The 25,811-nt window shown below is 37.4% G+C and overlaps 1 protein-coding gene and 1 long non-coding RNA gene across 2 annotated transcripts in view; one reads left to right on the forward strand and one right to left on the reverse strand.

The window, feature by feature from the left end:
* The window catches only part of LOC125278251 (zinc finger protein 850-like), a 301,964-nt gene that overhangs the window by 245,163 nt on the left and 30,990 nt on the right, over nt 1–25,811 (reverse strand). The gene's annotated exons all lie outside the window — the stretch shown is intronic.
* On the forward strand, nt 8,532–9,215 carry LOC125278439. Its single transcript, XR_007187145.1, has 2 exons — nt 8,532–8,576; nt 8,678–9,215. It is a non-coding gene; the product is annotated as an uncharacterized LOC125278439 (long non-coding RNA).

Below are 25,811 nucleotides of genomic sequence, written 5' to 3' on the forward strand. Positions count from 1 at the left end.
CACAACACAGGAACCGCTGGCACAATGAACTCTGTATTTCTGAAGGAGGGACTTCATAGAACAAGGAAGTCAAGCCCGTTTTTATGACAGTGGAAACAGCGGTACAGTAAGTAAATTATGTGAAAAATACTGTGTTTTTTTACACGGAAACATGAACACATGTTATATTGCACACTATAAACACAATTAAAGCTTCAAGAAACCACGAAAAACGGGACCTTTAAGCTACACACACTCTCTCTCTCTTCCTCTCTCTGCCAGTCATCTAAGTTTTTTCTTTTTAACCATCAGCTGGCTCTAACAGTTTTTTTTTACTTTACGCACTGAGTGTCTGACACTTTTTGCTGTATTTCATAAAATATAAAGGTAGTAGTGGTATAAATAATATTACAAATTAAGCTACACACACACAAACACAAACAAACACTCTCTCCCTCTTATGATCAGTGATACAGAATAATGAGTGATACAGAGAATAATTCAGCTGACACTGAACCACCTGTCAGAGTTTGCTTAACCTTGCAGGACAGTGAGGGTCAAATCAGTGACAATGAAAACAGTGGCAGTAGCACCCACATTTCCCCCACTGAGGACCAATATTGCATCTGGTGATGGAGGTCCTCCTCCACCAAAGACCAAGAGGACTTCTACAGTTATGGGACTCTTTCACTGTTTCTGAAAATGATCCCTCCAAAGCCATTTGCAAGCTTTGCAAGTCCAAGCTAAGCAGAGGCAGAGATGCAAAACATTACAACACAACATCTCTACATAACCATCTGGTATATGTCCATCACATGAGAAAGCCCACTGTATCAGCCACCTTCCTCTCCTCTTCCTTCTCGAGTCACTGGTGTTCAGCTGGGTGCTGCTAATGGCTCACATTCATCTTCCTCTTCAGCAATACTCACTGCATTTGCAGCAAAGCAGCCATTCTCAGCAAACCATCCCCGGTCAAAACAAATTACAGAGATGATTAGTAAAATGATCTGCACTGATCTTGAACCTTTCTCTGTGGTGGAGAGGAGAGGCTTCAAGCAACTTGTTGGCTTTTTAGAGCCCAAGTATAAGATCTCATCGAGGCACTATTTCAGTCGAACTGTAGTGCCTGAGCTGTATGAGGCAATGAGAGGGGAGTTGGTCCAGTCACTTAAGGCAGCTGAAGGAGGTGTCATCAACCTCACTACAGATCTCTGGACCAGCAATCACAATGCACATGCATATCTCTGTCTTACTGGGCACTGGTGTGAACGTGTAGGGGAAGCTTCAGTACAGAGGAAAGCAGGGCTGCTAAATGTTGGTGTGCTGGACATTGAGCACACATCAAACAACATTCTGTGCTGCCTTAAGGAAAAGATGAGAGAGTGGGAAGAGTCTGTTGGTCAGTCTGTCACAATATGGTTTGTTGTTTCAGGATAATGCAGCCAACATGGTGAAAGCTTTGACTGAATATGGGCACATTCGTTGCGTGTCCCATAACGCTTCACTTGGTGGTGATCAAAGCACTGGAGAAGAACGGGGTTGTGACATCCCTTCTCTCCAAAGCCAGGAGCATATCTGGCCATGTTCATCGCTCAAGCAAAGCCAGCAACAGACTACATGAGCTGCAAACACAATTGAACCTCCCCCAGCACACGCTCATAACAGATATAAAAACAAGGTGGAACTATACGTTCTACATGCTCCAGCGGCTGGTGGAGCAGCGCAGGGCTGTGCAGATTATGACACAGGAGTCTAACATGGGTAGAGCTCCAACAATCATCTATCCAAATGAGTGGGGGTTAGCATCAGACATGCTCACTGTTCTTAGTCCTTTTGAGGAGGTCACACGGGCACTCTCAAAACACAGCGCCTCCATCTTCTGAGGTCCATCCCCCTCCTGCATGGCCTCTGCTTCATCATCAGGTCACTGCATGTGGGAAGGTCTTGCAGCTGGTGAGGAATCTGAGGATGAATCTGATCAGTTCATGGCTGGTGATGATGATCAGGATGCCACAGTGGGGCTGGGCCAAGATGTTGCAGTTGAGTCCAGGGAAAAGTTAGGCACAGCAGCAAGGAAACTGGCAGCCAGTCTGAGCAAAGAATTAGAATGGCGTTTCGAACCAATTTTTGCAAACTCCACATTTCTGCTTGCCACTCTCCTTGACCCCAGATATAAGGTCAGCTGTTTTCCAAACAATGTTGATGTGGAGGCACTGAAGAGGACATTACTCCTCAGGATGGAGCTCTGTGACCCTGTGGCTACACCTGCAAGAAACACAGAAGAGACACCTGCCACCAGCAGCACTTCAGTCTTGTCTTTCCTGCAGAAAAAGAAATCGGCTATGCCAATGAGGATACATTTACCATCAGGTGATATGGAGGCCTACCTGACAGATGGGGACATCAGCCTTACCGATGACCCAGTGAAATACTGGTCAGGCAAGCTTCAGTGCTGGCCCAATCTTGCACGCTTTGCACTGCAGTATCTCAGTTGTCCACCTACAAGTGTCCAGTCTGAGCGTGTTTTTAGCACAGCTGGAAATGTGGTCAGTCCACAGCGTGCAAACTTAGACCCTAGCCATGTGGAACAACTGGTCTTCATTAAAGTCAATGCAGATCTGAAAAACAGCGTCGGACTATTTGATCCGTAGAATACAGTCCCCCCACTCTCTCTCTCTATCTCTCTCGCTCTCCCTCTTACTCACTCTCTCTCACACACACACTCACACACACGCACACCTGGTGTGGAAATAAAAAAATAAAAAAGAACCAAAAAAATAAAAAATAAATAAAAAAAATCACACTGATCATAAAAAAATTAAAAGTTAAAAAAGAAAGTTATGTTGTTCATTACATTTTACTTCATAATTGCACTGCATTGTTTTGTTTTCATTGTTGCAAAACTTGTTCTGTAATATAGTTCGTTTGCTATCGTGATCAAAACCATTGATCTGAAGCTCAATCCTGATGCTGTCCTGTAAATATTTTTCTAATCAGCAATAAATATAACAATTTCCGATCAACCCATATCAATTACATGCTTAAAATTCATACCGGTTAAAGCCCCGCCCATTTCAAGACAAGCCCCGCCTACTTCCGGGTTAGGCCCCACCCACTCCAAGTACAGATACAGATACAGATAATTCATATGGTTAACAGATACAGATACAGATAATGCTGTACTCGCTCATCCCTAATATAATATATATATATATATATAATGTTTCAGGGTCGTTTGCAAACAAGGAGAGGATGCAGGATCTAAACTGCAGCAACTAAGGATTATTCACAATACTAAAAAACTCTGGAACAGTAAACAAAACAACCAACTATGCAAAGACGAGGAGTGAATCTTTAAAGGGAGTGCTGATGAGGATGTGCAGGTGTAGGTGTAGGGAATCCATGATGATCTGACTGGGTGCAGGTGTGAATCAGGAGGGATGCTGGGAATTGGAGTCCGGGGAAGGTGAGACTGACCCTGCGTCCCAATGTCCATACTAATCTTCCTAAATAGTATGCGAGATTAAAATAAGTGTGTCCTAAAGCATAGTATGTTGAAAAGAGTATGCCAAAAGTCCCCGGATGGTCTACTATTTCCGGTAGATTTTCGAAGTGTGGATCCGTGCACACTATAAAGGATAATATTGCCCACAACCCATTGCGCGTTGGACGAGGATTCAGTTCAGAACTACAAACACGAGTAAAAAGTGTTAAAAAAACTACAAAACATGGGGGATATGCGCGATCGAAGCTGAGAGGTTTGAGTGACCAATAATCAGTTCAACCTAAAAGAAAATATATATTTAATGTTATCCGTGTTATTTTTCATCTGCAAATACCAATGTGGACATTTATAAAGATCCGATTGGCCATTAACTTTTAAATGCATCATTATACATTAATATGAGGAGAGTTTTCCACATGAAAGACTCGCGACTGCAGATCAACGTGCTGCATTTCACTCCGGTACGGTAGGAAATTAAATTAATGAAATGTGGAGGATGTAAGATGATTGACAGGCCAGTTTACGGTGACAGGATGCGACAGAGAGCAAAGACGCGATTGTATGACGTGATAGTATGTCCCAAAGCTTGTCTACTCTTTTGCTACACACTCAAAAGTAAGTACTTTTTGTTCACTGAAAAAGTACATACTTTTAGGGCGTAGTATAAGTAGGCGAATTGGGACACACCATGACTCTCTCTCTCTCTCTCTCTATATATATATAAGATATTGTGCAAAACCTTTAAGCTTCCAGGTCACTGGTAGAAAACTCAAGCTTGGATGTACAAAAAAAAAAAAAGACCACCTACTAGGGTGAGCAGGGAAATATTAAAATATTTAATACGATTAATGCAGCATCCATTTTTTCCATCATAATTTGTCTAGCATTACATTATCTGATGACACTCTTATTCACGCAAATGCTTTTAAACCATTCAAGTGCCACAAGAGAAATGAGAATGCGCTGTCTGTGTATGTCATGATCTATGACACAGAACATTCACAGACAGCGCATTCTCATTTTGTCTTGAGAATGAGTTTATTCATAAGCGCAGTCTTAAATGAGTTAAATAACATCTTAAATGAAGTTAAAGAGTTGTGAGAAAATGAGATGCGCATAAGATCTGTATAATTTACCCAATAATTTATGCAGTTAAGACTGTGAAGTGTTTGATAACTTTATTTCGGAATACTTTATTTATAATAAATTAAAATATTTCTATTATAAATGTATTATATTATATTATACATATTTAAATAATTATTTTCCTACACTCAGTGTTAAAGATGGTTCTTTACATGTAGCTCATATGCTAAGATGGTTCTTTGCATTATTCGGTTGTTAAAGGGATAGTTCACCCAAAAATGAGAATTTGATGTTTATCTGCTTACCCCCAGCGCATCCAAGATGTAGGTGACATTTTTCCTTCAGTAGAACACAAATTATGATTTTTAACTCCAACCGTTGCCGCCTGTCAGTCAAATAATAGGAGTGGATGGGGATTTCTACTATAAGAGTAAATAAAACTTTACATGACGACACATTGATGTCCTAAGACATGAAACGATCAGTTTGTGTGAGAAACCAAACAGTATTTATATCATTTTTTACCTCTAAAACACCACTATGTCCAACTGCGTTCAGCACTCGTTTAGTGATGTCTGATCACGCTCCGACAACAGCAATGTCTAGCACTCACTGAAGTATATGCTCGAGACATCACTGCCATCTTTTTTGTTTGCCATTTGACTTTATTATAGTGAAATTATAGTGAAAACTTGACAATTCTGAAAAATACCCTCATGCTGCAGTGATGCATTTTTAAATATTTGATATGTCATCTATGTTGTATTCTGAATAAAATATTGAAATTTGAAACTTCCACATCATTGCATTCTGTTTTTATTCACAATTTGTACAGTGTCCCAACTCTTTTGGAATCGGGTTTGTATCTCAACCATTTCTCTTTTCTGTCTATCCCTCCCACATTTTATGATTAAAGAGCCCGCCCTTAAACTCCTCATAGAAAAAAAAGTGAAAGAACAGACAGAAAAAAGTAGATACAAAAAGTGCAACAAGATCAAGGCTGACATCGTTTATTTTTAGCTATAGCTTTTTTGCATTTCCTAGTTTTATTTGACTTGGTTAACTTTTTCAATGCAGTGACATGTTTCCTCAAACGATACCGCTTCCGTTCATCTAGCAAATCAAAACTGACCATTTTTTGCAATACTGCCACTGACCTAATGAATTTCTCTGTATCAGTAAAGTAATCATCAACCTTAACAGACTGTCCAAACGTTTCATCTAGGAAATGATTAATTTCCTCCAAAGAATACAAATCCTTCAACCTATTTGGCCCATCAAATCCTTCACCATCTGACTCATCCTGTTCCATCTCTCCAACATCACTTTTAACTTGATTGCTAACAACTGCCAAAGCAATCGCATCAATCTCCTTAGTTGTGTTCTGTTCAATAGACACACTTTCACCTCATCATCTCCTTCACCATCTCTATTTACCTCAACAGTCTCATTTACCACACTATACATTTGTTCTCCCTGAGTAATAGACTTACTGGTAGAAGGTGAAATAACTTCTTGCCTTGTTCAGTGTGGTTCTCTGCGTGTTCAGCTTGCGGGCAAGCAAGCCGCTTATGCCCCACATCCACACATTCAAAACATTTCATGCTCCCGGAACTGGCATACGCAGTATAATAACCTCCTCCATGCTTTATCTAAAAGGAGACATCTAAAGACTGTGTTGAAGAATCCAGGAACATGAACACTTGTCTATGAAGCGAGATTACACGTTTTAAATGCGCATCTTTACACCCAAGAGTCACCATCTGAAACCCACTTGCAAATTTTCCAAACCTACGTAGTTCTTGTTCTATCAGTTCATTAGGAATGAAAGCTGGCACACCTGAAACAACTACTTTTGTAGAAGGTACTGATAGCGGTGAAACTTGAACAAACAAATCATTGATGCTGTCAAAACAGCTTTTCAGCGCTCAACAGCGCACCGTTTACCAGCCGTGAGAATGGCTTTTCAGCTGGAAACTCACGCGTTGCTCAATGAAAGGCAAACAAAAAAGAAACAGAAAATAAAGAGAGAGATCGACCCCGCTGCAGTGCTGTCCGCCTGCACCAAACAAAGAGCAGTCTTCCAAAAAGGGCTGACTCGTTCTTACACACTCGCTCGTAGACACCATGAAAGGTTCGGCTCCGAAGCGAAAAGACTTAGGTAAAGTTGGTTTTATATTCGCACATTCGGACTTCTGATAAATTCAGACTTTCCAATAAATGTGCAATAAATTAATGTTTGCGAATTTTAAGCAGCGATATGATATTGACAACCAACGATTGTCAACTTACAACATTTTTCACAGTCGATCAAAATAGGCAAGTATTGTTTTAATGGCATATTTACTTGTGAATGTCCACTGAATGTCCAATGTAGTGTGATTAACAAGGCTACTGAATACGGATGTCTGAATGTGCGAATATAAAACCAACTTTACCCAAGTAGCGAAAAGCTGAAGATAACCCACCTGCTGCTCGTTAAATACCTGCGCTGCGCTGCGCTGCGAGGCGAGCGAGATAGGTATAAACGGAGGTCGGAGCCAGCTGCAAGTGGGTGGTACAAACTAATAGAAGATTTTGATTGGTTTGTTTAATGTCATGTAATATTGTTCACGCTCCTGGTGGCGGTAGCGCGTGAATTTGGTTGCGATCCGTCAAACAGAAGAAGAATAAGAAAAAGAAGACGAAGAAGAAGCTGTCTGACAATATGTTTTTTCAAACAACTGCAATCTGCTCTCCAGGTTATGGATACAGTAGACCATAAACAGGTAACGTTAATATAGCTTAATTGCATGTCAGTTTTGTTAACGATTTGGACTGTACTGATTTATAAACTGTTCTTAGCGTTTGCAAATCGATTTAGGATCATTTATAATTTTAAAATTATTGTTTTTTTCTTTTCTTTCTTTAAGGTGAACATGAAACTAAAATTCCAACTCATTCTACTTTTGCGATGCAAGTTACACACACACACACACACACACACACACACACACACACACACACACACACACACACACACACACACACACTCTCTCTCTCGCATGCACACATTGTTTTTGTGATTTGTTGGCACATTTCATAGACGTAATGGTTTTTATATACTGCACAAAACGTATTTTCTATTGCCCTACACCAACCCCTACACCTAAACCTAACCCTTACAGGAAACTGTGCACATTTTTAATTTAAAAAAAAAAAAATCCTTCTGTATGATTTATAAGCCTTTTGAAAAATAGGGACATGCTGTAATGTCGCATAATACACACCGCATCACTGTGTGTGTATATAATATGTAATACGTATATATGCACTGATCAGTTGCTCACAGCAAGATAAGTAGAACTGTGTCAATTTGGGTTTCATGTTGACAATAAAATGTATGGTAGTTCAGACCATGCATATTTTTCTTTTTTCACTAATTGAAAATTGGCATTCAAACTTCAATATTCATAACCATGCTTATCAGCACTGTTGATAAATTCTATTGTTGTTGTTGTTTGTCATTAATCCAGCCTGCCAGCCATGACACTGCCTTGCAGGCACTGGTATTTTTTACAGAACTATATTTTGCTTATCTTTATTTAATGTTAATTTACCTCTGTCTTTTTTGTTTTTAACTGATAGAGAGCTTGCCCAAAAAAAATCGCACCAGGACTGTGGTCAGAGACTGTCCTCAATGACATTACAGTGAGATTTTTTTTGTAGGCATAATATACTTGTGATCACAAGTCCTGCTTTTAATATGTAAGCCCCAAATGCATATGTTGTGTGTTTATCACAGCAGTTAATTTATTGTATGTTTGATTTCATCACTAGGATTATGAAAGACAAAGGATGTCAAATAACTGTGGAGTATTTGTCTTGATGGCAAGTATATGTAAATGAGGAGCAGAGAAGTGTAATCACTTGCAGTCTTTTACCCATTTAATTTTTTTTATTGTTTCTTTGAATATTACAGTATGCACTGTATGTTACTCTGGGGAATAAGTTTGACTTCACTGAAGTAAAAAAAAAAATTCTTTTTTTTTTTTTTTAAGATTTAGCTTGTTTTTGTAGTTATATATTTTAAATACAATTCAACATTATACTAATTTATGTACATAGCCGAACATGAAGAACATAAGGAAATGGTGGTGTGCTGTCCTGCTTGACAATTTCTCTTTAGAGTAAGTGTTTTTGTGGTGTTTTTAAGAAACCTTTAAAGAAAAGAAAAAAATTATTCTTGTTCACTTGTATGCTGTCAACAGTTAATTCTGTTCAACAAGTCACTGAACAGAATGATACAGTGAATCACTCATAATACTCAGTAAAACTATATTCTGCAAACCCTGGGTGAAAGAAGTGTTTCAGATAAAAATCATAATAATAATTATTATGATTGTTCTTGAAATGTTTGTGCATGTTAAACAATAGATATAAAGTCATGCATATCTTGGATGGCATGGGGAAAGTTTTAATTCGGGTCAACCCTAGTGCTCATTGTGGTTTTTGTGCACCCACCAGGTTAAGCTGGGAAGGGCAAGCGAGGTGAGCTTTCAGGAATTTACAGCAAAGCCATGCATCCAGGATTTTGCAGTGTCCACTGCATGCAGGATTATTGTTCATAATTTGTTTCAGAAATAAAATAATTTACCCACCCTGACTCTGAATTGTGATTTGAGAATACATTTATTTGTGTAATGTTCTGAAGAACATTAGTTGGTCATTTGCTGTAATTTGAGTAAAAACAAATATGAAAAATAAAAAATGTTCAGTACAGATGAATAGTAAGTAAGTAACAGTATTCAACATTTTCTTTATGCATCACACATTTATTTCCTGAGTGCAATTGCATCTCACTTTAATATGTTCTTTGGTAGGCTACTGTAGAAGAATTGTAAAATACAATATCCAGAAATATGCTTGAATTACATTACAGCTAAAAGGGTTTAAAATAGCATCATCACAAAGGATGACAAACGGTGTAAAAACGTGATTCAGTGTTGACAATGAATGGTATTTGGATACAAACAATAATTACAAAACTGTAAGAATTTCAATTCAAACTATGAAAATGCGTTATACATTTTTTAAGATACTATGAACTCCAGCCTACTTGCGGCATAAGCTCCACCCACTTGCTGTTGTTGGCGTAAGCAAACACACACACACACACACACACACACACACACACACACACACACACACACACACACACACACACATACATACATACATAAAATGTGACACTACCGCCGGTGACACTCCACGACCGCGGCAACTTCACCACCGCGGTGAGATAGTTGTCATGCCAATTGTCACAGCTCTACACTGGAGCTGGGAAGTTGCAGCAGTTTTGGCTCATTTGAGTTTACTCAAAATTGAGTCATTGAGTGGTGCTGTGGTGTCTGCTGATATAACCAGCAGGCAAATACAGTGTTCACAGTCGCTGCGGCCGAAACATAGACTGTAAAAAAATATGGACGTAGTGTCCGTGATGTCACCATAGACAGTAAAAGAAATGGACACAGCGACCCCATTGGAACTCAATTGAGACAAGTGAAGCCCATTTTTAGCGATTTTTAGCACTTCCGTTTCTGACGCGCAGACTCAAACTAAGCTTGATGACGTCAGCAACCTGTCTGACAGATGTAAATCTTCTAGTAGCTGTGCGTGCAAACTGCCATCGTTAATCTTGCAGAGACGGCGAGCTTGAGCGGGGAGTTCTTTGGCGTGAGTGAGCAGGAGTAAGTATTCTGATTAATTACTTTGTATAGTATTTTAAAATGTAACGCCAGTACGCCATATTAAGTTAATGCATACTATTAAGAAGTTATGTAAAATTATGTTCAAGAACTGATATGAATTCATACCCAATAGTTATTTAACAGCCCAGGGATCGAATATTTTAAATATAATTTAATTTTTGATGCACATGATGTTGTATAACGTTAATGGGCGCCGAATATAACCACAAAATGGCGTTAACTGTTATCTACACATCTACACATCTACATCGCAAGAGAAATGGACGAATCAGTCATAAAAAAGTTATTCAGTAAATCGCTTGGACAAAAGCGTCTGCTTTGGCCTGTTAAATAACATAGATAATAAATGGACAATAACGAATGTCACCAATAACATCTATAACTAATGGTTGCCCTTTTCATTTTTCTTTCCTCATAGGTAAAAATACAAACTTTTCTTCTGCTAACACCAGAAAAAGAAGAAAGAAAAAAAACTAAAACCATGGCTAACTACGCTACCAACAAAGGTAAGCCATATTAATATAGTATCATTTAGAATATATAGTATAAAATATGGAAAGCAACACTGTAAGAGAGAATAATAAATTAACCTTGTGTAATACCTATATTGTTATTATTATTTCAATGAACAGATAAGAGCAATTAATTTGTGTTTTATTGTATATTTGCATAGACTTTTTTTCCTGTTTTGTTCGGATATAAATAAATCAATGGCCAGAGACAAGTTACTTGTGTGTTAAAATCTGTTTACTCATACTGACAAAACAGTGTTTTGATTGTGATTGCTGTATGCTATTAACAGGTCCAGTGATTTGGATCATCGGGAGTAGCTACATTCGTCGTGGGGAAGAGAGGGCCAGAGAGACCATCGGGGCCAATCTTGGCCTAGCGGCCAAGGTTTACTGGTTTGGCTGGGGTGGACTTCGATGGCACGGACTCCTTCCTTTCTTCTACCGGTCCCTCAGAGGAAGAGCAGCCCCGGATGTCCTGCTGATTCACTGCGGCGGGAACGACTTGGGATGCAGGAAGAGCATCGATCTCGTCGCAGCGATGAAGCAGGATCTGCAACATCTCTATCGGCGTTTCCCTCAGATGACCATTGTGCTGTCTGACATCACCCAGAGACGTCGGTGGAGATTGGGCCTTCCGGGGAAAATTGACAAGTCCCGTAAATGGGTGAACAATGTCATGGCTACCTTTGTCTTGGGAATGCAGGGGGGTATTGTGCATCACCCTCAAATTGTATTTAACAAGCCTCAACTGTTTCTAAGGGACGAAGTTCATTTATCACCTAGGGGTAATGATATTTTTTTAAATAATTTAGCTGAAGGCTTGAAAGTCTTAATCCAGTAGGGGTGATGCTGGATTAAACCTCTCAGCATGTTTTTAACTTGAAACAGTTGAAGATTGTTAAATTGTTTTGGGGTTGTGTATGTGCCTTTTGTCTTTAGTTTAATACATGTTCACATTGGTAGACATAACACTGTTCAATAGTCACTGCTCTTTCTCCCCCCACCCTTCTTTCTCCCCTCCGTGCCATTCATGTATCACCCTAGCCATCCACCCCATGGCCTCTCACTTTTCTTCCCCACAATGAATGTAGCTAGAGAGGTGATCAGGATTAAAAAAAAAAAAAAAGTATTACTTTTTTAAAATTGTTTTTGTGTTTCAATAAATAAGTATTTATTAACGAAATGATTGAATATTTATTATCAAAATATAATTTCCTGATAATTTCTCCATTCCCCGTCAATATACCGGCCGTTACCCATACTTCATTATTTAATGAAGTAGATAAATTATTAAAGTTCGTGGATAAAAGCTACTTCATAAGTATTCACTTGCCACATACCGAATTATTTCCAATTCCCCAAAAACGTTGTTGAAATATTTTGTCCCGTTGCTTTTATGGACTCTATATCTATGGGCTTCTCTCTTGACGTCTCCCCGATTGCCTGCGAGCTTCTCCTCCTGTCTGTACGGTAATTTCTCTACTGTGCGACAGAGAGTCGAGTGGTTATGACGCAATCGTTAGCCTATTTTTACAAAAACTGTATCTACGGGGCCATAATGTAACATAGAAGGTAATGGAGCCCTTTATACATTGTCGTGTATCTTTAGAAATAAATAATGGACAAATGGAGTCTTTAAACGCCTCAGATGTAAAGTTATTCACTGTCAAAGTGACGCCAAAATGAATGGGAGTCAATGGGATGCTAACGCAAGTGAAATTCTGCTACAAGATGGCGGCACCCGGCCGACTTCAACTTCCGGTCGACTTCCTTGGGCACTGGGTAGTATGAATAGAATTCGGACGTACTACATCCGCCATGATAATGTTGTCACGTGTCACGCGTCGTCACAACAGCGCGAAAATTTAAAGAGCCCGCTCTACTCCGTGAACATCTGCAATGTTTATATTAATGATTACCGCTTTCATCTGCGTTTTAACGTCGATTCAGTCAACAGTTCAAAGGAGGCGTCGGTCAGCTGCTCGCAGATCACGCTTTCGTCAACAGATAGTTAAATATTTGTCAAATAACGTAAGTATAATCACCCATTTAGCTAGGAAATTTTACCTCAGAATAAAAAGATATGTCTGTGAACATCATGACAGAGGCTGATTTGGAGCAACGAAATGAATTAATTTATAAATGAATGCATATAAAAATACATGAGAGAAAAAAAACAAATCAAACTTGAATACATATACACACACTAATATCTATCTATCGATCTATCTATCTCTCATATTATATATATATATATATAGATAGATAGAGAGAGAGAAAATGAATACACACAATATACATAACCTAAATATTATAGATACAATATATACATAAATAAATGTACATAAATAAATAGTATATACATATTCTAAAAAAAAAAAAACTTTACATAACATTTACAGACTGTGAGCCCTACAACCTACTGCCACCTGAATGTTGCTGTGCCAATTCTCCGACTGTATTTCGAAGATGGATCTGACCTTCGTCCCAGTCTCCGGCTTTCACGACAGACCATCACATCCCTCATTGCTGCTTTGAAGTCAGATTCTGACCATGGCTGGGAAATGGATGTTGAGGTGCTGGTGTTCCTCTATTGGCTGGCTCATGCAGCATCATATAGAGTTGTCTCACTGGCCTTTGACATTACAAAGTCCTCAGTGCATGACATTGTGCACTAAATGAGCCGGGCAGTCATCAGTATTTTGAGGAGGCTGATCACTTTCCCCACCCCAGATGACCTGGAGGCAGTGGGAGCAGGTTTTGCCCAGCTGGCTGGGTCTCCAGCTTTCAGCGTGGTAGCTGGTGCTATAGACGGCTGCCATATCCGTATCAAGCCACCTGCAAGTGACGCCGCATGCTAATTCAACAGGAAGCTGTTCCACTCTGTACAGCTGCAGGCCATAGCTGACCACAAGGGAAAGTTCCTTGATATCTTTGTTGGGTACCCCGGGACTGTGCACGATGCCAGGGTGCTGAAGAACAGCACCGTTTACACTGGCCGCCTGTATCCACCTGCAGGAAAATGCATCCTTGGAGATGGTGGGTATCCTTGTTTGAGTGCGCCCATCTGCCTCATCACACCGTATAGAGAGCCTGTACAGAATCCTGTACAGGCTCGCTTCAACACCAAGCATGCTTGTGCACGCAACATTGTGGAGAGAGCCTTTGGGATGCTGAAGACACGTTGGCGCTCAATCTTCTTCAAGGCCCTGGAAGTCAGCCCTGCCTTTGTGCCAGATGTTGTCGCGTGCTGCGCGGTGCTTCGCAACCTCTGTCTTCAGAATGGGGACATTATTGATCCAGAGGTTGTAGAGGATCCTGACAATGACCCACCTGAACCCCAAAACACAGAAGCCAGCGCAGGAGAGGATGTGCGGGACAATCTGGCTGCAGCTGTGTCCGCACCAGACAACTGTGTGTGTGCTCTTCATGAGCATGATTACCTGTAAGACAATTTAACAGGTTAAGACTCTGCAAATCAGTTCTTGTTCTCAGAGTGACATTGTTTAAGCTTCTCTATGTTAGCTGGTTAATATGTAAATAGTTAGGTGTGTGTGTGGGCACAGCCCACAGGGTGTTGTGATGCGAAAAGTGCAGTAGCAGTAGAAAGAAAGAGGTGCATTGCAACTGTGTGCATCCTTCTTACTTACTGCTCACTGCCACTGGCAGCCCTAGTGATGAAAAAAAATAGTTTTTTCAGGGTTTCTGCGGGTTTTATAAAAGGTAAATTAAAGATTTTAAAGAAAGTTTACCGAATAATTAGAAGGGAATACAACTCAATATGTTCTCTAAATGTAAATTTATATGGAGCACATATAAATAAATATACATATATTTATATGTGCATAGCAACACTTAAAAGTTTACTAACACTTCAAAAAACAACAACTAGAATTGTACTGATCTCCATTACTTTAATTTTACAAACAAATAGTTGAATGTGAATATTTATTTGTATTGGGACAAAAACTCAAACTTTAAAGTCATTAATTTTTGGCAGTGCATGTATATTTATTGCCCTAATGAATTTAAAATTTTCTGCTGTTTTAAGACCTTTTTAAGGTTTAAAATTGTGAAAGGGTAAATTAAGACTATTTAAGACCCGCAAAAACCCGTTTATAGATTTCCTCTGCCAGTGCACAGCCTCTCCATCACCAGACTCCCGTTGGGCCTCCTCGCGGCTGCTCATGGTAACTGGGGATTTTGCAGCCCCAGGCTAATCGACAGGGGATCTCGGAGCTGCATTGGTCCCCAGAGGTGACACCCACCAACCACTGTCACACTGCCTAAGGCTGTGTGTGTGAATTTGTATAACAATTCTGTATAAATTTTCTGTATAAAAAAGTGAATTTTGTATAAAAAATGAAATTTGAGCTACATATCACAAATGTCACTTGTGGGTTATATTTATATTATTTAAATATATTTGAGCTTAATTTTACAAATTACTTATTTCTGGGGTAATGGACCCTTCGCTAAGCCACGCCCGAAAACCGCCACAGGCCAATCGTGGTTTAGCAACCGTTACTAGGCGCGGGAGGTCTGTCAAGCTTTCGAGCGAGGGAACATGCCGAAGCGTTGTGCTTATGGATTGTGTTAACCTGATACCCGGTATCCTAAAAGTTTTTCCTTTCCCGACACCTAAAACCCAAGTGGAGGAATGCCGGTGTTCTGAAAATTTGTGCTACCCTGTCAGATTTTGCTACCTCCCATTGAAATAGTAGGTAACGTTAGCAAAATCTGACAAAATCCGAAAAATGCAAACTTTACCTATCAGATTGTGCTTCCAGCGTGATATTAATGTGGTCTATGGCTTTATTAACATCTACACCTACCCCAACCCTGAACCTACCTTATAATAGTGCATATACAGTAACTTTGTGTTATTTATCATGACAACAATGATGTAATATTGATGTATGCATATGCAGTAAGCCCGGGTAGGACAATCTGACGGGTAGGTTAGCTAGCTAGCTAACTCAGCACATCATTGCTTGGAAATAATGACGGTTCTTTGTTCATAATGCATATATTTGAACATGAAATAAAATGATTAAAGGCAAGACGGAGTTACGTTAGCCTGGCGTGCTAAAAATATAAGCGGGAAAATGTTATCATTGCAAAATGGTCAGGCTAACGTCTCGTTTATTCCACAAGACTTATGGATAAGCTGTTTGATTTATAATTATTAGGTTATTTTCACAAATTTCACTTAACCTGCTGTGGATGAACAAAGCTTTTCCTCAATAAATTGTGTTTCTCCCATTTGAATGGTCAGCGTATGAGGCAGCTGCTGCTCGCGCTGGGAGCTTTAGCTTCAATTTTGATCAAATTATTTTCTAATCGGTTGCATATTATGTCATGGATATATCCCTTGAATGCATACTGCAGTCCCTTTTGTCTTGCTCTCTCAGATATTTCACCTGTTCGATGACTAATTATCTCCTTGAAAATGTCTGACACCGGTGCATACACACTGTAAATGACTTGCCAGACGCGAAAGCTTGACAGGCGTAGCAACAGTAACTAAGGAGGGTGGGGCTTAGCGAAGGGTCCATTGTCTGCGACATTTTGGATTTCCAACCATCCTCCCTTAAAAAAAAAAAAAAAAGTGAAATCCTATAAATAGGATTGCTATGGGATTGCTAGAAGCAAATACATGTTAACCTGAAGAGCTTTTTGAAAACTGTCTGTTAAAGTTACCTGTCTGAATATGCTGAAGCTCATTTTTCTGACACCACTATATTAAAAAAATTCTATTAGGTGTTAATTAAAACTCTATTATACAACCTGATGCAAAAGTGATTTTGCCTTAAGTGATTTTGTCTTAAGCTTTGTACTCTTATTCATGTAGATGTTAAATTAGAAAATAAATAAATAAATAAAATGAATACATTTTAAAGCTGGCTGGTCTTTTCTCTACAGTACTGTACTCATTGTCAGTCAACATTTTTGACAAAAACACTGGAAACTACTACAAAATTCAGTGTGCACGTAAGTGCTTTAAAAATAGTTGTTACTCAATGATAAACATTAAGCACTTTACAGCTGACAAAATCTAGCTACTGTAAAACTCTGGACATTAACATTAAAATAAAATGCTGATAAAACAGCATGAAACAAAGAAAATCCCAACATAAATAAATGGAAAGAGAGTGTGTAGTTACTATTATTATTTTTTTATTCAATTTTTTTTCGCAAAAAGCTCTAAAAGCTGAAGAAACCTCTCCTCTCTCTCCTTTGTCTCCCTGTCTCTTCTTTCCTCTCTCTCTCTCATTTCTTGGTCTCTTCTTTCTTCTCTTTCCCTGGCCTCTCGTTCTCGTCTTTCTTCTTGCTCTCGTCTCTCTCTTTCTCTTCTTTCCTCCCTTTCCACCATCTCTCTCCATCGCCTTTCCTCCCTTTCAACCGCTTCTTTTTCTCTTTCTGCTTCTTTCTCCATCTCACAGATCAGCTCCTCTATATCCTTCCTTTTTCTCCCTGTTTTTGAGGATGTTGACCTCACTGAGGATGGTGAGGTTACAGCAACACCTGGTCCAGATGAGGCAATAAGATTGGGTGGTGTGATGGAGGGTCTCCCCCCTATTGCCTCATCCAAGACAGCATACCATTTCCAGGATGCTGCTGTAACCTCACCATCCTCGGTGCTCACACCAGTCTGTGGACATTTCAGATCCTACAAAAAAAAAAAATGTAAAAGCAAAATACCAAGACATTCAATTATATTCATTCGATTACTGCATTACTATTACATGAACAAACATTAGCATCAGCATTTTGGGAATAACCACTTTTAAAACAAATCTTACTTTATATTTTTGTTTTAGGTTTTCCCACTTCCTTTTGACCTGGGCGGCAGACATTTTGCCTTCTAAATTTTCATCTTTTACAAAAACTCTGCAATAAATGCACAGAAATCAAGCATAAAACATAAAATAGAACATAATAATAAGCTGCTGTAAACGTTAATATGTACTACTTTCACTGTCAACAGAAAATTAATACATTTTACCTCATTTGTATACTTACTCAAATCCTTTGATGGCAGCATTGCGTTTTCCAGTGAAGAGGGCTTCATTAGCCACTCTCCCCTGGATAAGGGCGCGGGTGTGTTCATCAGTCCCTGTAAGTTCATGTCAAACAGTATTTAAACATTAGTCACGGTGATCGATCTATTAATGCAACACTGGAAAACATATTTTATAGTATTTCACAATTGCTAAAACACATTTCTTGAAACCATCACTCATTTTCTCAAAACATTAAACACAAATCCAATCTTCAAACTAATTTCACAAAACCTCTGACTCTTATGGCAAAATCAAACAAAGCTTTCAGATCACACACACATTAAGCAAAATATAAACACATACAGATCATTCATTAGACACTACATTAAAAAATGGAAAACACAACATCCAGAACATGAGGTTACAGAAAAAAAGTATATTGTAACACAGTAAACACATTTTGCCATTACATAAAATGTATAGAAATCACAAGTAATGTGAATTTAAAGTATACTGTATGCACTGCAAGTACAGTATTATATTCAATATTATATAGTATTGAATGTCTGTATATACAGTACTTGCATACTGCAAACATACAGCAGTCTAAATGCAAATGACTAAAAGGTCACAGAAAACTCTAAATGAAAAGCATGATACAGTACACAAAAAAAAAAACAAAGTTCAGAGTCAGTGAGAGATTCATTTTGCTTCAGCATCACGTCTTCATGTTGGGTCCGGCCTAAATCAAGTCAAGTCACCTTTATTTCAATTGCAATTTATACTACACAGATACTAGTCTAGTCTAGTATAGTATAGTATAGTATAGTATATAGTATAGTCAAAGCAGCTTTACAGTGATAACAGGTACATGATGATCAGTAATGCAAAGAGGGTTCATTTTGGCTGTACAGCTCGAAATGAAAATAGTGTCATTGTTCAGCTGAAGTCAGTTCAGTGTTGATTGAATATTGTTGAATATTATTGAATATTGTTGAGGACATTTTCCACATCACAGGCAATGTCGCCTCTTGCCAGGCAAAGGGAAAAACCTGTGCCGGATCCAGCCTTGACAGCCTTGTCTCCACACCCCTTGCACTTTCTCCTCATCATCCTCTTACACATACTCTTCCTCCTCTACTTTTCAGATTGTTTCCATCTATTGTTGGTATCATCATTCAGCACCTGTGTCACCTGTGCACTCTGAACTGACCTATATTTTATACAGTTGATTTGATCACATCATTAGAAATAAGTGTCAATAATTTTGAGTCATTGTGTTTAAAGGATGACAGCTGTGTTGTAGTTGTGTTTAACTTTTGCCACATGTATTTACCATTTTGCAACACAGTGCAAGAATGTGTTTTAGTGAGTAAGAATGTGTTTAGAGTTTTGCAAAAAGAGTGGATGAGATTTGCAAACAGTGTCTTAACTACCTGAACTTGTTTAAGGTTTTGCCTACAAAGTGACTGATTCGACAAATGGGTTTAGGCCACTGAGCATTGGGTTCAGAGAATGGGGTTTAGTGTTTTAGCAATTGTGAAATACTGTAATATTCATAACTCATTAATAAATGGTTAACAGGTTTCCACTTTACATTAATGTTCCTTTTCATAGGTTATTAATATTCATAACTCATTAATAAATGGTTAACAGGTTTCCACTTTACATTAATGTTCCCTTTCATAGGTTATTAATGTTTATAACTCATTAATAAATGGTTCACAGGTTTCCACTTTACATTAATGTTCCTTTTCATAGGTTATTAATATTCATAACTCATTAATAAATGGTTGACAGGTTTCCACTTTACATAAATGTTCCTTTTCATAGGTTATGAATATTCATAACTCATTAATAAATGGTTGACAGGTTTTCACTTTACATTAAGGGTCACTTTCATAGGTTATTAATATTCATAACTCATTAATAAATGGTTAACAGGTTTTCACTTTACATAAATGTTCCTTTTCATAGGTTATGAATATTCATAACTCATTAATAATGTTCCTTTTCATGGAATATTCATAACTCATTAACAGGTTTTCACTTTACATTAATGTTCCTTTTCATAGGTTATTAATATTCATAACTCATTTATAACAGGTTTTCACTTTAATATGTTCCCTTTCATAGGTTATTAATGTTTATAACTCATTAATAAATGGTTCATACTTTAATAATGTTCCTTTTCATGGTTATTAATATTCATAACTCATTAATAAATGGTTGACAGGTTTTCATGTTCCTTTTCTTTACATTAATGACAGGTTTTCACTTTACATTTCACTTTCATAGGTTATTAATATTCATAACTCATTAATAAATGGTTAACAGTTTTCACTTTACATAAATGTTCCTTTTCATAGGTTTAATATAACTCATTAATAAATGGTTAACAGGTTTTCACTTTAATAATGTTCCTTTTCATAGGTTATGAATATTCATAACTCATTAACAGGTTTTCACTTTACATTAAGGTTCCTTTTCATAGGTTGTTAATATTCATAACTCATTAATAAATGGTTAACAGGTTTCCACTTTACATTAATGTTCCTTTTCATAGGTTATTAATATTCATAACTCATTAATAAATGGTTAACAGGTTTCCACTATACATTAATGTTGCTTTTCATAGGTTGTTAATATTCATAACTCATTAATAAATGGTTAACAGGTTTCCACTTTACATTAATATTATTACTGGTCATATTACTGGTCTTGTGGTGAACAATGAATCCGTGCAAGTTAAAACACAGAAAAAAATTGTTTGTCGCAAAATCTGACAAGTTACTTCTGGTCTGGAATGGCGTTCCTTCTCTGATAACGTCAGTTTGACGGCTTGGGTTGAAAACGTGTAAACCACTCTTCTGCAAACGTTAGTCTGCTATGAGTGAGAGATGGAGAGGAGGAGCACTAAAGTAAAACTCTGCCCTCTATTCAATATTCCGTTTCACTTAGAAATACGTCACAACACTGGAGAAGAGTCGTTTGCATCTTCCGGTTCACGCGGACTTTAATATCTAATCAAGTTATGGTTATTATTTTTTGTTTTATTTTCAAAATAAAGTTGGAATTTTGTCTTTAAAAAACAATAATTTTGTTTTTATACACTGCTGTGGAGAGGCATCATGACCTTTTTGGAGAGTATCATGGGTAAGACAAAAACTTCTGGTAAGCAACATAGTAAGACGAGTGGCAGTCATGAGATATTAATAAGAAAAGCACAAATACAACAACCTTCAGTCTAATTATGATAGTCAATTTTTGCTGCATCATAAAATAAACCAGAAATCTGGTTTTGAGTTAAATATGTTAATAAATATATTTATTAAGCATTTATAACATGTGAGTTAAAAACGGCTCACTATTTGGCAGGTATTGCATTAAAGTCGCCTTTTTATTCATGCAGTTATAACTGCATTATTAATGATTTATAATGCATTTGTAAATGACTTATTACTCATTACCTAACACCTTTATAAACCCTTTACAAAGGGAACCTTAATGTAAAGTGTTACCGAAATGTGATTTATATCTTATGTCATTTAATTCAGTGATAGTGACCTATTGTATTTTCTACATTTCTTTGTAGAAAACAACACACATACACATAAACACGCTTCTCAAACAGGAAATCTGGAGTATTGCACCCCTTTTTAATGCACATATCGTCACAGCCTATCCTACATGACGAATAAAAATAACATACACATTATGTAATATATATAAAATGAGTACGGAAAATAAAGTTGGTTTAATCTAAACGGTTTTAGAATTATAGAATAATCTGGCATCTTTCTGAAGGCACTCTGCCTGCGCTTGAGATGCTCTGTTGAATATTAGCTATGTTAATTACACAAACAATATGTTAAGCGTACATTTAGTGAACAGTGATTAAATAGCCTATATGTATTTATTTATTTATTTATTGTAAACTTTATTATTAAGTGAAGTAAACATTTAGCTGAAATATCCACAAGATATAAGAGCGCATGATTTATCCGTTGATCAGATGCGCGTCAAAGTTGTGTTCGTTACTATAGCAACAGTAGAATCCGGGTACAGTGTTTCAGAATCAATCATTGTAAAAAGAACTTTTAATAAGTCGTGATCACGACAAAACAACTTTTGTTATCTCGAGATCATGAGAAAATTAAGTCGTGATCACGAGAAAACAACTTTTGTTATCTCGAGATCACGAGAAAATAAGTCGTGATCACGAGAAAACAACTTTTGTTATCTCGAGATCACGAGAAAATAAGTCGTGATCACGAGAAAACAACTTTTGTTATCTCGAGATCACGAGAAAATTAAGTCGTGATCACGAGAAAACAACTTTTGTTATCTCGAGATCACGAGAAAATAAGTCGTGATCACGAGAAAACAACTTTTGTTATCTCGAGATCACGAGAAAATTAAGTCGTGATCACGAGAAAACAACTTTTGTTATCTCGAGATCACGAGAAAATTAAGTCGTGATCACGAGAAAACAACTTTTGTTATCTCGAGATCACGAGAAAATAAGTCGTGATCACGAGAAAACAAGATAGAAAAAAAATTGTGATCCATGGCCGTTTAGGGCTTCCGTACACATCAATGTCTGTGATGTCCATTACATCATCCCAGGTTACAAAAACAGTGCAGGCCTCATTGATGTAATCCATTATTCTTCCCGTTGTCGTAATCCTTATTCGTGGCGCCCTGGCCCTCTGGATGGAGAACACCTCTGTTGCCATCTCATCTGAACCGACAAAGTCAAATAGGTGCTTGGGAAAAAAAAGAAAAATACAAGATATTAAAAGACAACATTGCCTTGTAAAATTATACATTTTAAAAGTAATCAAAGCCTAGAAATTAAAAACATTAAAAGGTGGGGATTTTGGTAAGTTAGTAATAATGTTATAGAGTGTTCCGATATCTGAACCAAATTTCTGAATACCTGAATTGGGTGAATGAGGTCAAATCTCCTCCTGACAATATGGCCATCAGGATACTTAAAGGGGCTCTATGTAAGATTTTTACTTTAATAAAGCATAAAAATACAAGACAACAAAGCTCAATGAAAGAATGGCATTTATTGAGAAAGCCACGTGTGACTTCTTCTAGATTCAGGTAACTGTAAACTATGTGGCATTCAGCACATTTTATTTTCTCATTTAAATACTCACTTATTGTCATCTCATTTAAATACCTAAGTTTTTTTTTATGTGTATCAATTTATTTATAGAGAAGTTTGCCATGTGAGAGGGCAGTCCTCAGCGGAGAGTCTAGCAGTAAGAATTTTGCGGTCTGGCTTTCAGTCTGCAGAAATGAAGAGGGGCCTTCAGATGGAGCCCAAAGCTATTGAAGAGTACGGCTGCATTCAGGAGGTAAATCACTACCCTTGTGGTTTTATCTTCCACCCCGATGCACCTTGGCTTGGCTCATCACCAGATGGGTTGGTGTATGACCCTAAAGCGAATCCTGTGTTTGGACTGGTGGAAGTTAAGTGCCCAAATTTGAGAAGTTATGTGGACTGGGCCTACCTTAGGGTCTCTGGTGGAGTGCTACAGCTCAAATAGTCTCATACTTATTACTGGCAGGTGCAGGGCCAACTACTCATTTCCGGATTAAAGTGGTGTGATTTTGTTGTATACACTGAAGACGACATGTTCATACAAAGAATATACAGAGATGAGGGAGTCATTGAAACAATCAAGCAAAGGGTTGATTACTTTTACTTTTACTTTTATCTTCCAACACTTATGGCTTGAAATATTCAGCTATTCAGTTATTTCAGTCCATTCAATCAATCAATTTCCCTCAATTTGTACATATCTTTTGGCCCATGTTTTATTTTGAACTGTTTCCATAAAGGTACAGGTACTACAGGATCTGTTGTCAACTTATTAAATTATAGTATACTATATACTTACTCGAGGCTTGACACAGAGGCACACAACAATGTTCAGCTGTAGTGCTGTCGGTTCGCTGAAATTTAAACGTTTTCTTACAAGACATATCGTTATCGCTTGGTAAAAAAAAAATCACCTCAGCGGTACGATAGTGGAAGTGACTGAGCTGGCTGAGATTTTAGCGGAAGTATGGAATCCTCCCCGTGTGCATATAGCCTATTAAAGCTGCTACGAGTGAGTGCATGAAGTGTCCAACATTCCACACTTAGTTTTTTCTATTAATTTAGTGCATCATCCGGGTATTTAAAGTGCACTTTTTCTTTTTGGAATTTTCAGTGTGAATGCACTACTTGCACTATTTATACTTAAAAACATCATAGAATAGTGCATAAGTACGCGAATTGGGACGCACCTTAATACTAAATGTGGATCCATGCATTTGACTAATACTCTCAAGACTAATAATATATTGTATTATTGTAGATGAAGCTATCATATTAAATATGAGGTCTATGTCAATAAATTTTGTGCATTTATTTACCCCCACCACAACACACATTCCTGTCCCACCCACTTTTTAAAACAGTCATGCCACTGGTATAAACATACATTTTCATTAACCAACACCAATACAAACACCAGTCATTCATCCTCAGGAGAATAAACATTTGATTAACAAATTAATTATTTGCATTGCATGCTAGAAGTTTTACTGTGAAAGCGTTGACTGCTAAGTAGGTCAATGGAATTGTATTGCCGTGTGAGGAAATCACATGCAAAACACTGGACTTTGGGTTTAGGTCAGGTACAAAGAACCTGTGAGGAAACTGCCCCAAGGACAAGATAAATTTGAATTTATGCCAATTTGTCCTGATGTGTGGAGGTTTATCTCCATCTCTCCTCAATGTCTTTGTTCTCTTTCACTTTCAGTTCTGAACACAAAATGGCTTTGAAAAGCATTCAATACATTGAACCATTCTTACACTGTTAAAAGATTTTGTGTGAGGGGGGTTCCGGAGATGTCATCGCCCTGAATGGCTGCATAGAGTAATAGCTCCTCCAATTTATATTAATTTATATTCATTACACCCTGTTAAATTGTCAAATATATCATCTTTCAGACAAATCAATCATTTGATTAGAGGGGCAAGAATAGAGAGAAGGGATGGAAACAAAAAAAGCACCATTGGCGAACCTGTAAATGTAGAAAGTGCAGAAAATCGCTGTCCTAACCACATGACCCTTGTGATAAAAAAGTGCACTTTAGTATACTTTTATAAAGTGTACTTATTGCAAAAATAATATACTTTAAAAGAACACACTTAAGTGCGAATTAAATGTAGTGTTTTCATCGCTTAAGTGCATTATATCTGTACTTAATTTCAAATATATCACATATTAAGTTCATATTAAATGCAATAAGTTGAACTTAAGAGTGATTTTTTTGAACAACTTAAGTGGTACTTTAATACAACTTTATGACAACCTTCGTAATTGCTTCTAGTACCTTTAAAATATAGTTGAAGTGCACTGCCCAATGCACTAACAAGCAATTAATGTGAACTAAAATATATTTTAATATCAGATATCAATACACTTAAGTGTGAATTAAATGTAATGTTTCATCCGCTTAAGTGCAATCTATTTGTAATCAATTTCAAATATATCACAGATTAAGTTAATATTAAATGCAATAAGTTGAACTTTTGAGTGATTTTTTTGAACAACTTAAGTGGTACTTTAATACAACTTTATGACAACCTTCGTAATTGCTTCTAGTACCTTTAAAATATAGTTAAAGTGCACTGCCCAATGTACTAACAAGCAATTAATGTGAACTAAAATATATTTTAATATCAGTTATCAATACACTTAAGTGTGAATTAAATGTAATGTTTTCAGCCGCTTAAGTGCATTCTATTTGTAATTAATTTCAAATATATCACAGATTAAGTTCATATTAAATGCAATAAGTTGAACTTCTGAGTGATTTTTTTAAAGCACTTAAGTAGGACTTTAATACAATTTTTTATGTACTTCAAAATATGGTAAAAGTATACTTCCGAATGTACTGA

This window comes from Megalobrama amblycephala, linkage group LG1, assembly GCF_018812025.1.
Source record: "Megalobrama amblycephala isolate DHTTF-2021 linkage group LG1, ASM1881202v1, whole genome shotgun sequence".
Lineage (NCBI taxonomy): Eukaryota > Metazoa > Chordata > Actinopteri > Cypriniformes > Xenocyprididae > Megalobrama > Megalobrama amblycephala.